The 12,673-nt window shown below is 36.7% G+C and overlaps 2 long non-coding RNA genes across 2 annotated transcripts in view; one reads left to right on the top strand and one right to left on the bottom strand.

Moving 5' to 3' along the window:
• LOC106147890 overlaps positions 1-12,673 on the top strand; it is an 89,897-nt gene that overhangs the window by 24,523 nt on the left and 52,701 nt on the right. The gene's annotated exons all lie outside the window — the stretch shown is intronic.
• Positions 4,522-12,673, bottom strand: part of LOC102016686 — a 73,323-nt gene continuing 65,171 nt past the window's right edge. The window contains exon 6 of the long non-coding RNA XR_260013.1: positions 4,522-6,197. This is a non-coding gene — a long non-coding RNA (uncharacterized LOC102016686). The remainder of the gene's footprint in view (positions 6,198-12,673) is intronic.

Below are 12,673 nucleotides of genomic sequence, written 5' to 3'. Positions count from 1 at the left end.
ATATATATATTTCCCCTTCCTTCTTTTCTCCTTTCCCCCATCCTAGTTGTTTTTTTCTTCTGAGCAGTTTATTTCCCTCTCACAATACCTATTGTACCTTTTGGATCTTATTTACTCTTTCAGTTTCTTACACTAGGTAGATAATATGTTGTTTACACATGCAAGTCTGATTTATTTCACTTATGAGTATGGTCTCTAGTTGCACCAATTTATTTATAAAAGCCTTGAGTTTATCTTTCTTTATAGCTGAGTAGTACTCCCTTGTATAAAAAGACCACATCTTTTTTTATCCATTCCTCAGTTAGTGGGCATTTGGGTAGTTTCCAAGATTTAACTATTACAAATTGTGCTGCTATAAACATGGGTGTACATATATTGCTGTGGTATAATGTTTTCAGTTCTTCTGGAAAAATATCCAGAAGGGGAATAGCTGGGTCAAATGTGACCTGTAATCCTAGGTTTTTGAGGAATCTCCACACTGATTTCCACAGTGGTTGCACCAGTCTACACTCCCACCAACAGTGGAGAAGGGTTCCTTTTTTCAAACAGCCCTCCAGCCTTTGTTATGGGTTGATTTCTTGATGATAGCCATTCTTTGATTTGCATTTCTTGAATGACCAGTGATATTGAACAATTTATCATGTATCAGTTTCCATTTGTATTTTTTTATTTGAGAAGTTTGTATTTATCTCAGATGTGCATTTTTGGATTGGGCGTTTCAATTTTGGAGGCCTGATTTTTTAAATGCATTATATATTGTAGATAGAAGTTCCTTGTCTGAGGAATTGTTGGCTAAAATTTTTTCCCAATTTGTGGGTTTTCTTTTCACACTGATGGTAATTTCTTTTGATGTGTAAAAACTTTTCAATAAGATGAGGTTCTAGTTGTTGATTCTTTAAAGTATTTCCCATGCAGTTTGATTTCTGTTCATGAACTCTCTGCCTACTGCTATGTCTTCAAGAGTTCTACCTACTTTCTCTTCCAGTAGATTTAGTGTTTCTATTTTAATATTTAAATCTTTGATCTATTTTGACTTTAGTTTAGTGCATGGTGATAGACATGGGTGTGGTTGTAGTTTTCAGCATGTGGAAAGTCAGTTTTTCAAGCACCATTTGCTAAAGAGGCTTTCTTTCTTCCAGGGAACATGTTTGTCTCCTTTGCCAAAGATAAGGTGGCTGAGTGTGTTTGTAGTTGTGTCTACATCTTCTAATCTTTGATCTTCTGGTCTATTTTTTTCTAGTCCCATGCTGTTTTATCACAGTAGTTTTGTAGTATAATTTCAAGTCTGGGATTGTGATGCCTCCTGCCTTGCCTTTGTTGCCCAGGATTTGCTATTCTAAGTCTCTTCTGATTCCAAATGAATTTTAAGAATGTTTTCTCTAGATCTGTGGGGTATGCTAATGGTATTTTGATTGGGATTGCATTAAATCTGTATAATAATTTTGGGAGTATGGCCATTTTCACAATATTGAAATGAGTAAAGAAATTTTCTGAAATCCTCTTTGATATCTTTTTTTGGGAGTAGTATAATTTTCAATGTACAGATCTTTTACTTTCTTTATTAGATTGATTCCTAAGTATTTCAGTCAACTTTTTGGATGCTATTGTGAAAGTGTGGTTGCCCTAATTTCACTCTGAGTTTTTAGTGTATAGGAATGCTATTGATTTTAGAGTATTGACTTTGTATCCAGCTATGCTACTGAATTTGATCATTAAATCTAGAAGGCTTTTGGTGGAGTTTTTAGGATCTTCTATGTAGAGTATCATGTCATCTATGAATAATGATAATTTCACTTTTCCTTTACTATCCTTAGTTCTTTTATTTCTGTTTCTTGTCTAATTGCTCTGGATAATGTTTCCAGAATGATATTGAATAGGAGTGCAGTGGTGAAATTGGATATCCTTGTCTTGTTCCTGATTTTACATGACAGCTTTCAGCTTTTGTCCATTTAGTATGTTGGCTGTTGGTTTGTCATAAATGACTTTTATTAGACTGAGGCAAAGACCTTCTATACCAATTTTCTGTAGGGGTTTTATCATCAATGAGCTTTGAATTTTATCAAAAGCTTCTTCTACATCTGTTGAGAGGATCATGTGGTTTTTGTCTCTTGCTCTGTTGATATGGTGTATTATATTTATTGATTTGTGCATATTGAACTATCCCTGCATTCCTGCAGTGAATCTCACTTAGTAGTGGTGTATAGCCTTCTTGATGATTTGCTGCATTCTGTTTGCTAGTGCTTTATTGAGGATTTTTACGTCTATTTTCATTAGGGAGATTGGTGTATAGTTCTCTGTTTTGGTTGGGTCTTTGCCTGGTTTTGGTATTATGGTAATACATGCCTCCAGGAATGATTTAGGGAGAATTGTTTCCCTTTCAATTTCATCAGAGTTTGGAGAGTATTGGTGTTAAATGTTTTCTAAATTTCTTGCAGATTTCAGCTGTGAATTCATTAGGACCTGAGCTTTTCTTTGTTGGTAAGTTTTTAATTACATTTTTATTTCATTGATTGATATTGGGTTTTTCAGAATTTTTATATCTTCTTGATTCAGCTTTGGTAATTCATATGTTTCTAGGAATCTGTCTATTTCTTCTGTGTTTTCCATCCTGTAAGAATAAAGATTTTTGAAGTAGGTATTGATGATATTCTGAATTTCCACAGGATCTGTAGTGACTTCTCTTGTTTCATTCTTTATTGCATGAGTTTGAGGTTTTTCTTTCTTTTTTTGGTAAGGTTGGTTAGGTGTTTATCAATTTTATTTATTCTTTCAAAGAACCAACTATTCAATTCATTAATTGTTTGTATTGTTTCTTAGCCTTCACTGCATTAATTTCTACTCTGATCTTTATAATTTCCTCCCACCATTCATTTTCTAGATCCTTGCTCTACTGATTTTCTTCCCTAAACCTGTGATGTGCGCTGTCATACTCTGAGGGAGCTCACTGTTTGAATTCTTCTGACTGTACCTTAGTTCTTTCTCTTTATAGTTTGGTTGACAAACTTTTAGGTAACAGTATTTTATTTTGCTTCTAGAAATTCTACCACTATACCTCCCATTCTGATAATACTTTACTATACTTGCTTTGAGTGAGTTTAGGAACATCATAAATTGTTCCTTAACTGAGCAAACTATAGAAAATATTTAGCAAGAAGTGAGTATATGCATGTAGGCTTCAAAGCAGGCTTCTTCAGAGCAGCAACTTTGCTCCCCTGCTAGTGATTCATGCGCATAGAGGCAGAAATCCAACCATGCTGAGTTGACAGAGCCCTGGGAAAGGGTCAGGATATCTGAATTCCACATCTAGTTTTGCTTATAACCATTATCATGTGACAGGGGACAAGTCACAGCTTCATAGTTACAAAACTCCTAAGTCAAATCATTTGACCACTAAAATCTTTGACAGATTATGTCCCTGTGAGATAGATCAGTTTAACATGATTTGAGGTAACATAATGTGGGAATTTATTGTACAAATGTATTAGATCAGATCTGTTATGTATTAATTACAGTGATTTGGGGATACTTGCAGATTGATTGTATTTGAAGGAGTGGCATATGTTCATAGCTAGTAATCAGTAAAAGAAGAGAAAAGGAGAAAAAAGGTAGGGAGGGAAGCAGAGAGAGAGAGAGAAGAGAGAGAGAGAGAGAGAGAGAGAGAGAGAGAGAGAGAGAGAGAGCGCATGCCCAGAGGAAATATATCATTACTGTTATTTCAGACATTCTGATTCCTTGTGTCTGATATGGTCAATATGACTTCCTGAGAAAATACTTTCTCTAGCATTTGATTGGCATGAGCTATATTTTGTTTAAGATATTTTACTCTTTTCACATACACCAATTAACTGTCATATTTTATCTTTCTAGGAGTATCCACATGTAAGGTTGGCTGACAGCCAGTTAGATGAGTCCTCGAGGATAATAGCTATTGTCTACACACTGCCTTGTTTTAAAGGCTCTCTATTCAATTCTGGCACCATTTGTGATGCAAAAGATATTTATAAAGCTGAGAAGAAAGGTCATATGTTAGGTGTTAGCTGCACTGAGCAGACCAAATAATTTTATTTTTTCATTCTACAGCTCTTTCTTGTTATAGATGACCAAAACATTCAATGCCCTTTCATTATTTGCTGAAAAACTGTCTGAAGGTTCTGATATCTCACTAGCTGAATGGCTTTCAATAGCTCACTGCAATTACAGGTACACCCTGAAAATATAGATAAATAATAGACATGTATTTAGTCAAATATTTCAAACAGTATAGATTAGGAAGCAATAGTATTTAAGTATATTTATGTTTCTCTTCTGTAAAAAATAACCTCCATATTTAAGAAAAAAAGCTGCTTTCAACAACTTAAATGAGAGGGTGTTTTTTTTCATCTTAAAAAGTTCATTCAAAACAACATATTAATGATTTATGAACAAATGAAGGAATAATATGAAGATTACATTTCTTTTGAACTATACAAAGTTGTAAAAAGCTTAGAAGAAAAACTCAGCTCAAGATAAATGTTTGTTGAAATGATTTATTTGCATGTGTCCAAGTGCGCTTAGATGAGAAAAGTTTAGATCTAAATGAATGTTTTTATGTTGGGAAGCTTTCTGGAATTTGGCTTTGCAACTTGAATGAGCATAAGTTTAAAAATAATTTCTAGCCTTTGTTAATTCCCGTTGAAGGTGTTGATGTTACATCTTCAGTTCAGGCAAGAATGGTCATCAGTTAAGCATCACAGTACTTAAGAGTCTACTTTTATTGTTCATGGAGTTCCTTCTAAATACTGGTACTAGCCTACATGTACAGCACAAAAAGTGGCACATGTCTCTGCCTTCAAAAAATTTACAGACCAGTGACAAGGTCTGGACAAGAACACTGAGTATTATCAATGTTGTTACTAGAGACAAAGAGGGCAGTTTTGGAATATAGATGCTCCTTAACTTACAGTGGGGTTATCCTTGGTTGAAAATACTACCCTTAAATGCACTGAGTAAACCTAACTTACTGAGCATCCTGGATTAGCAACACAGTATGCTGTGGAGTGTCAGTATTCATCTTTATTATCATGAGGTTGACCTGGGACTGTGGCTAGCTGCCATCGCCAAGCATCAGGACGGAGGACCACACTGCATATTGCTAATTTGGGAAGAGATCAAAATTCAGTTCAATATGGTTTTTAGTGAGTGCATACTGCTTTTGTACCATCATAAAATAGAAAAATCACAAGTCAAAGCATTCTATGTCAGGGACCATCTGGTTGATGGAGACTAGTTGGTCAGAAAGGGAAGGGAAGAGGTGCTGGGGGATGGGCTGGGCCCTGTATGATGGGCAGCTGGCTCCAGATGAAGGATGCCAGTGGAAGACTGGCTGAAGGTGGAAAGGAAGACCTTTAGATAACAGAGAATAAATATATCCACACGACAGAGTGCAAAGGATGGAAGATTTTGCTTTCTTCATTGTCACAGAGAGAATGTCTTCAAGAAGTGCCAGTCACGTGTGTTCTGCAATCACCATCACGGAACAGTGGCTTAGCTATCGTACCCATTTTGAAAATGCATGTTTCCCTATTATCTCACTGAATTGTCCCATTAAACCTGTGAAATCAACAATGTTTTCTCAATTTTAGGGGTGAGGAACAGAGATGTCAAGATCACTTCATTAATTTTCTTGTTCCTCTTCCACCTACACTTCCTCCACTCCATTTCTATCCTATCTTCCTCTGCATAATAATGGCTATCATGGGTCAGATTCTACCTGGCACTATACAAACATGGTGTCCTTTGTTCTTAGAATGATCAGGACCATCAGTAGAGGAAAAGCTCATGTTCTTTCTACTTAACCTCGGCTCCCTTTTGTGCAGAGGAGCTCAGTCCTCTTCCAACTCTTATCACATTTGGAAGAGATTGTTTTGTGGGAAGTGGGGGCATTGTTGAATACCAGTTCCTTTGACATGAAGACTAGTGACATTTTATCTTCTGGATTCTGTGGATTATATCACTGGTTGGGTTTTCCTCTTCTATTGGCTGTCAGACAGTTTCAAGCTAAATCTGTACCCCACCTCATACTCTCTGTGACCATAGAGGTCTTTATGGTGTGTGTTATATATTTCTGTATTAACTCCATTCCCGTGTCAATTTTTTGGTGTTTTCCATATTTTTCTTCTTTCGTTTCTCTCTTCCACATCTAGTTTAGCTTATCATTTCTGGAATAAAGCAAGACATAAATAATTAAAATGCAGTTAAATTGCCTGGGCATAGCACACAATTTGAGGGTTTAGCTTTGTTTTTTTTCACTGTGGAGGGGTGAACTGTCGTGTCAGCCCCCATACTTTTGTTACTCAGTCTTTCCTGGTTCTTGTCTGTGAGTTGCAGTCTAGGCTTAAGGATGCTCAAGGAACATAGGAAAAACTTGGCTTACAGTCCTCCCAAATCTTGGCCAATGAATGACTTGGTCTCATCGGTACTATGTTTCTTTCCTCTTGAGCTCACTCTTCAGTCACTTTGCAGGTTTACCTTATCTCATCTTCATAAATTATGACCACTTCTTTGTTTGAAACACAGAAGCTTAGGGAAGAGCTCAGAGCTATGGAATAGTGTGTGCTTGCTCTCCAGAAAGACTCATGTACAAGTATATTGGGAGAGAAGTTATGGATTTCAATTTAGTAAATTTACATAGTAAATATCTCTACATGTCAAATATCAAACATAGGTACAATCTTATAGAAAATAAAAAATTCCTTGTATTGGAGATATTTAAATCTGTGAAATAATGTTAGTAAGCTTGTGGCAAAGGGACATTTAGTATTAAGAGCTTGGGACTTGTAGTCAAATCTATCACCGTCACTAATTTCGCGACTTCAGACCAATGACTTGAATGTGCTATTTCCATACGCTTATCAGTTAAAAGAGAAAATTAGTTCCTTCTTAGATTGAGAGGATTAATAGGATAACATGTGGAATTGTTTGGTAGGATGCCTGTTGATCAATATGTGTTAATTATTATTGTTATCCTACCTTCTGTTTAGTCTTTGTATGCTAGTTTATTTGGTACACTTCCTTAATAGATTGTTAATGGAAATAATAATAATAATTACTATAACCTTGATGGGGTCACCATATGTACAGAGGGCCAGATTTGTCACTATTTTTTCCTGTGACCTTGTCATTTTCAAGAACTCACTTACCCTCTACTCTCTCAGTTCCTCTTTCCTATTTTTTTCTTTAAACTCTTCTCACTATCAATCATTGTGTATTTTTTGTTTACCATTTGTCCCTCTCTTCTAAAATGTACAGTATAAGAGGGAGGTGTATGTTGTGGGTGTGTGTTGTGGCAGGGTGTGTTTTGTTCACATTGCCATCATCTGCATCCCCTAGAACATTGCCTGGCATGTGACAGTGAAACAAATCTATACTGAATCAATGAATAGCCTTCAAATATCATCAAAATTTCATTAATATGAGTTTTGATGGTACTTGAAAAAGAACGGGTACTTGTTTGGCTGAGGGCAGAAGCTTTTTCCGCAGAAGTGGGTACTTGAAAGGCCAAGGGAAGATATGGGTTGCATGACTCTGTAAAGTGGTCGGTTGCTCAGAATTCTGTAGTAATTTAGTGTTAGCCTTTTTATCACCGGCAAATGGAGTGCACACTGAGAGTCAAGGAGACCAGACAGGAAACCTCTAGTATGCCTTCAGAATACTATCCTTTTTTCTGGTTTGGGGACAAGTGTATTTTACAGAAGAACATAAATGCTATAGTTAGAAGATATTCTAACAGGAAACATAAATACCACAGTTAGAATTCATAGATGTCAAGTATTTTCCTTGTTCAGTCTCTGATCTCCTGCCCCATCTTGGATCATGGGAACTTACTGTTCTGTATCTAAGTAACATGTTATCTAAAAATCTAAATCTTGATAGACAGAAGAATTTTAGGATAAATTTGGATCAACAGATAGTCACATGGACACACTACATGAGAAGACTGCCAGACACAGTGGGGGACACCAAGGCAAGATTTTAGGGGGCAGACACCAAGCTGAAGGGATGAAAGCAACACCCAGGGGTAAAAACAGTGCAGAACCTTGCTTTCTTAACCCTGTGCTTTACAAGTATTTTTTTTATAAAAATGAAAATTTGTAGAAAATGTTGTTCTGCTTACAAAGGCCTTAGTTGAGACTCATTCCTTGTATACTGATAAGTAAAGGTGGATAATTTTATATTCCTTGCAGTTTTGGATTTCCATATGAAAAAAGTACCCTTTACAAATATTTCCTTTGTGCCAAGTAATGTGTAAAATATGATTTTATTCATTACTTCATTTACTCCCTACAATGTCATTGTGAATTGGGGATAAGTGTGCTACCTTATAGCTAAAGAAGGTGATGCACAGAGAGATGAAGGTTTATCCCCAAGCCATGCCGTGAACAAATTTATTTAGTAACTTGATTCCAGAAGCATTTTGGGTGACTTAAATCCCATATTATTTTCTTCTTTTTTCTATTCACATCTTAAGTCATTAGATGAAGAGGTTCTCCTCCCTGAGAAATCACAGCAATTTTATGGCATCCAGTTTTGAATGAGGATAAGAAACACGGTCTAACCTACAGTATGTCTTAGTGGTATGAGATTTTTAAGCATAAGGTTTCACTTGAGTTATTTATCTAAGAGCTGAGTCACTAAGAAGTTTCTCTAGTATATTAGCCTTCCATAGCTGTGAGAAATCGCTGAGATACATGGAAAGGTTTATTGTGGTTGTGATCTCATAGGTTTTAGTCCATGGGCATCCGGCTCTATAGAAGAAACATCACAGTGGAAGGGTTTGATGGAGTAAATCTGCCCAGCTCATGGCAGCCAGGAAGCATAGAGCAGGGCAAGAGGCAGGGTTAAGAATCCACCCTTGTAGGTCATGCCCTCATGAACCACCTCCTTCATCTACCTGCTAATCACATGTTCGGCTATGAACTCATCATGCATTAAATCACTGATGAATTTCTCCAGCCCGTGGTCCAGTCACCTTCCAAAAGCCCTACCAGTGTATATTGGGTCTAAACCCTCAATACATGAATTTTTGGGGTGATATTTCATATTTAAACTATAACACCAGGTATATATTACAAGTTGGTTATGAAATAGCAAGAGGGACAGACCAGTAGTAATAACAAGCAGCATCCTTCTATGAGTGTTGAGACTGCTAGGTTCCAAGTGGCAGACACTGACACAGAAAGAAACATGAGAAGAATGCACACTGTCATTCTCAAACGTTGTTTGGTTTCTAGTCTGCGCTCAGAGCACTGAGGATGAACATATTTCTCTGGTCAACATATGTTTCAGATTGTAGCCTGAAAGATGTTTGTGTCGTACAAGAAAGTATTACTCATTGTAATTAATCAGTAGGAAGGTAAATCTGAGCTAGTATGAAATTTGAACTAGAGAAGAGATTTAAAAGAAATACGCTTTAGTTACTCACACAAAGCTTGCATCAGGAGCTGAAGGGCAGAGGGCTCAGAAGGGCTCTCATCCTTGTGTGGAATATAAGTAAGGTGGCCTTTTACAGAGAAGCCACAGAGACTTGGAGAGAGAGTGATTCTCCCAACTTTCCACAGTAAGTGAATGGCCCACGAAGTGTTAGAATCTGGTCTGCCTGAGACTCATTTCTCTGCTCCCCTACATACTATATTTGGAGCTAACAAATTACTGATATTGACCAATTTCATGCATTTTTCCATAAATGTACAAAAATTATAATATGATATTCATTTGTAGGTAAGTCAGTGCTGCTGAAGTGCTGAAATCAATTTTCCCATTTTCTGCTGGTACTGAATTTTAAAAGAGAATTGTCAGTATAAAAGTAAATTTAACTTTTTGGTTTGAATTATCTTTTATTCTGAATTAGTATGACCCAAATTCATGAGATTTTACTTTGATTCTTCTTTAAAGAGTTTGATATCTCCATAGAGATGTTCTGTTTGATATTTTCCTAAATTTAAGAGACAGAGATGTTTCACATAATTTCTTGGCAATCCATTTCCCATGTCCTGTACAAAATTCTCTTTGCCTTTATTATCCTATGATCATGTAAAGTATGTCCCCTTAGTATTTTCCTACAGATATGTGGACCCATTTATAGCAAACTTTTTCTTTTAAATAAAAATAAAAAAGAAAAGGCATTAAAAAGGCTCTTCTGTTTGAGTAACTGTTACACTCTTCTGTATGAAGTCAAAAGAAGAGAATTAATTGCTGTAAATTCAAGTTTGTAACAAGGGCAGTTTAAGAGGGTTGGAAAATCTTAATTGTATAAACTTTCTGAAGTTATGCTTATCTACAGACAGACATGCATTCACCTTAAGCTCAGTAGCAAAGAAAATCACTTTCTTTTAAGTTCACTCTATAAAGGACTGTTGCCATTACACAAATATCCATCTTTCAAGCACTTTTTTCTTTTTTATTCTTTCTTTTTTGTGGTATTAAGGACTGAACTTAGGGCCTTCTCACTGAGCTATATCCCTAGCAGTTTTTTAAAAAAATTTTGAGACAGGGACTCAAGTTGCCCAGGCTGGGCTGGAATTTGCAGTTCTCCTGCCTCAGTCTCCCAGAGTGCCAGTATGACAGTCACACGCTATTGCAACTAGTTTGGGCGCTATTTTTGAAACATGCCGTATGCTGACCTGGATGATTTCTTAAAGCTCTTTCTCATTCTAGAATTCTGTTTTGTTGAATCTTTGCTCGTTGGTTTTAAGGACTTTAGCTGGTAATTTTGTATTCTGAATGATCTGTTGTTGGCATGCCATTTGAGGTCTCACATTGATGTCAACCCTGTGTCAATAAAAGCATGTAAAGCCATAATATTTTTTAGTGCAAGGAGTGACTAAAATGTATGAATGAGAAGCCGAAGTGTGGCTCTGTATGCAGATGTCAGTATACAGTATTGGTCCTTGGGATCTTGTGAACATGCATTTTGCTGGATATGAAGCACAGATGGAAATCAGACCTTTAGTGAGGGTTATTTTCTCCATTTGTGTTTTCCTGGCCTTTGGTGTAGATCAGGGAGACCTCCAAGCTCTCAGAAGATGGATCTTTGTGTGCATATTTCTTAGATGCAGGATCTTCATTTATGGAAAACAGTTCTAAAGAAACAGACTGAAATTAAGCAAGATCAAGTAACTCACTGTGAATTTCTGTGAAAGTTGCTTTTTATTTCCTCTTCCCCTTCACTAGTTGTGCAAGTGTCTCAGAGCTGCCTCATGGGGAGATATTTGTGAATTAAGCCAAAATTTTTTTGTAATTCATATCCCTCCCTGATCTCCTGGGGCTCCAACACACAGTGATCTTATTTGTATTCTCTACCATGCTGGCTTCCTGCCTACTTCAGTTCTGTCTTAGGGAATTATAACATCATTTCTCCCCAGCCCTGCAGAGTGTTGTAAGTTAAATACTGTATTTGATTGTGCTCATTGTGGAAGGAAACTGCTTCCAAGGAAGGTGTCTTGTGTGCATCCACTAGCCTCTTGCTCCACATTCTAAATTCTTGGATTGAGACATAGCTGAAGGTATCCGTGGTAAAGTTTTATCATGAGTCTTTCCTTATTTGGGGAGGATATATTCCAAGATCCTTCAGTAGATGTCTTAGATGCTGGATAGTGCTGAGCCCTGTATATAAATAACACATACACATGCACACACACCCATGGCAAACTGTAATTTATAAATTAGGTACAGTAAGAGATCCACAACAGTAATTAATACTAAAATAGAATAGTTATAACCACACACTATAATGAAAGTTATATGAATGTGGTCTTTATGTTTTGAAACAGTCAAAATAAATATTTTCTGATTGTGGTCGACTGTGTGTAACTGAAACTATGAAAACTAAACCACAGATAAGGGGGAATACTGTACCAAGCACCATCCTCTCTGCTGCAGGAGCTTTTCTGAGCTTGATGACCTTTATAAACATTGGCCTAAGTGTGGGGATGGACTTTCCCCTTTTTAAGTTATTCTAGAAAAAGTCAGTGTCCTTTGGTAGGAAAGCAATTCTTTCAGACCAAAGAGGGTGCTTAAAGGTTTGCAAACTTCCTGTGTGATAAGTGGAAACCTGTGACGCTAAACATTTTTGAAATAGAGATATCTCAGGGTGTAATTTATATCCTTAATGAGTCCAGATAATTAAATTTTTTACAAGAACTGTTCCTGTTCGTCTCCAAATCAAAGAAGAGCCAAACATCAAGAGCCCCTTTACTTTTGGCCCTAATATGTCCTTTACTAAGTTCGATGGTAACAACCAGTCCTTGTGTCATTCAACCTATACTTCAGAGGAAGGAAAGAAAGCAGTGTAGTCAGCAAACTAAACTTTTGCTTGCAGGTTCCCATTGTATCCCAAAGAAAGCATCATATAGCAGAGCTGTAATTTCATACATTTGTTCATTCATTCACTCATTCATTCATTCATACAAACTATCAAGGTAATCACAGTATGATGGATGGTGAGCTAGGTCTTAATGTGAAGAGCTAGTAGGTCAGTGACTCAAGAAAAACGTATGTACAAATACATGGCTTGAAGCATTGTGCATATTGTAGGGCAAAGGGGAGAAATAAATTATCTCTGGCTTGTTGGGGGACCCTTGAGATAAGAGGGTACTTAGCATTTCCTATGACTGATCCCACCAAAGGATTAGGGCAC

This window comes from Chinchilla lanigera, unplaced genomic scaffold (genome assembly GCF_000276665.1).
Source record: "Chinchilla lanigera isolate Chin_1 unplaced genomic scaffold, ChiLan1.0 scaffold00011, whole genome shotgun sequence".
NCBI lineage: Eukaryota > Metazoa > Chordata > Mammalia > Rodentia > Chinchillidae > Chinchilla > Chinchilla lanigera.
Note: the sequence above shows the minus strand (reverse complement) of the source record. Positions and strands in the feature narration are given on the sequence as shown.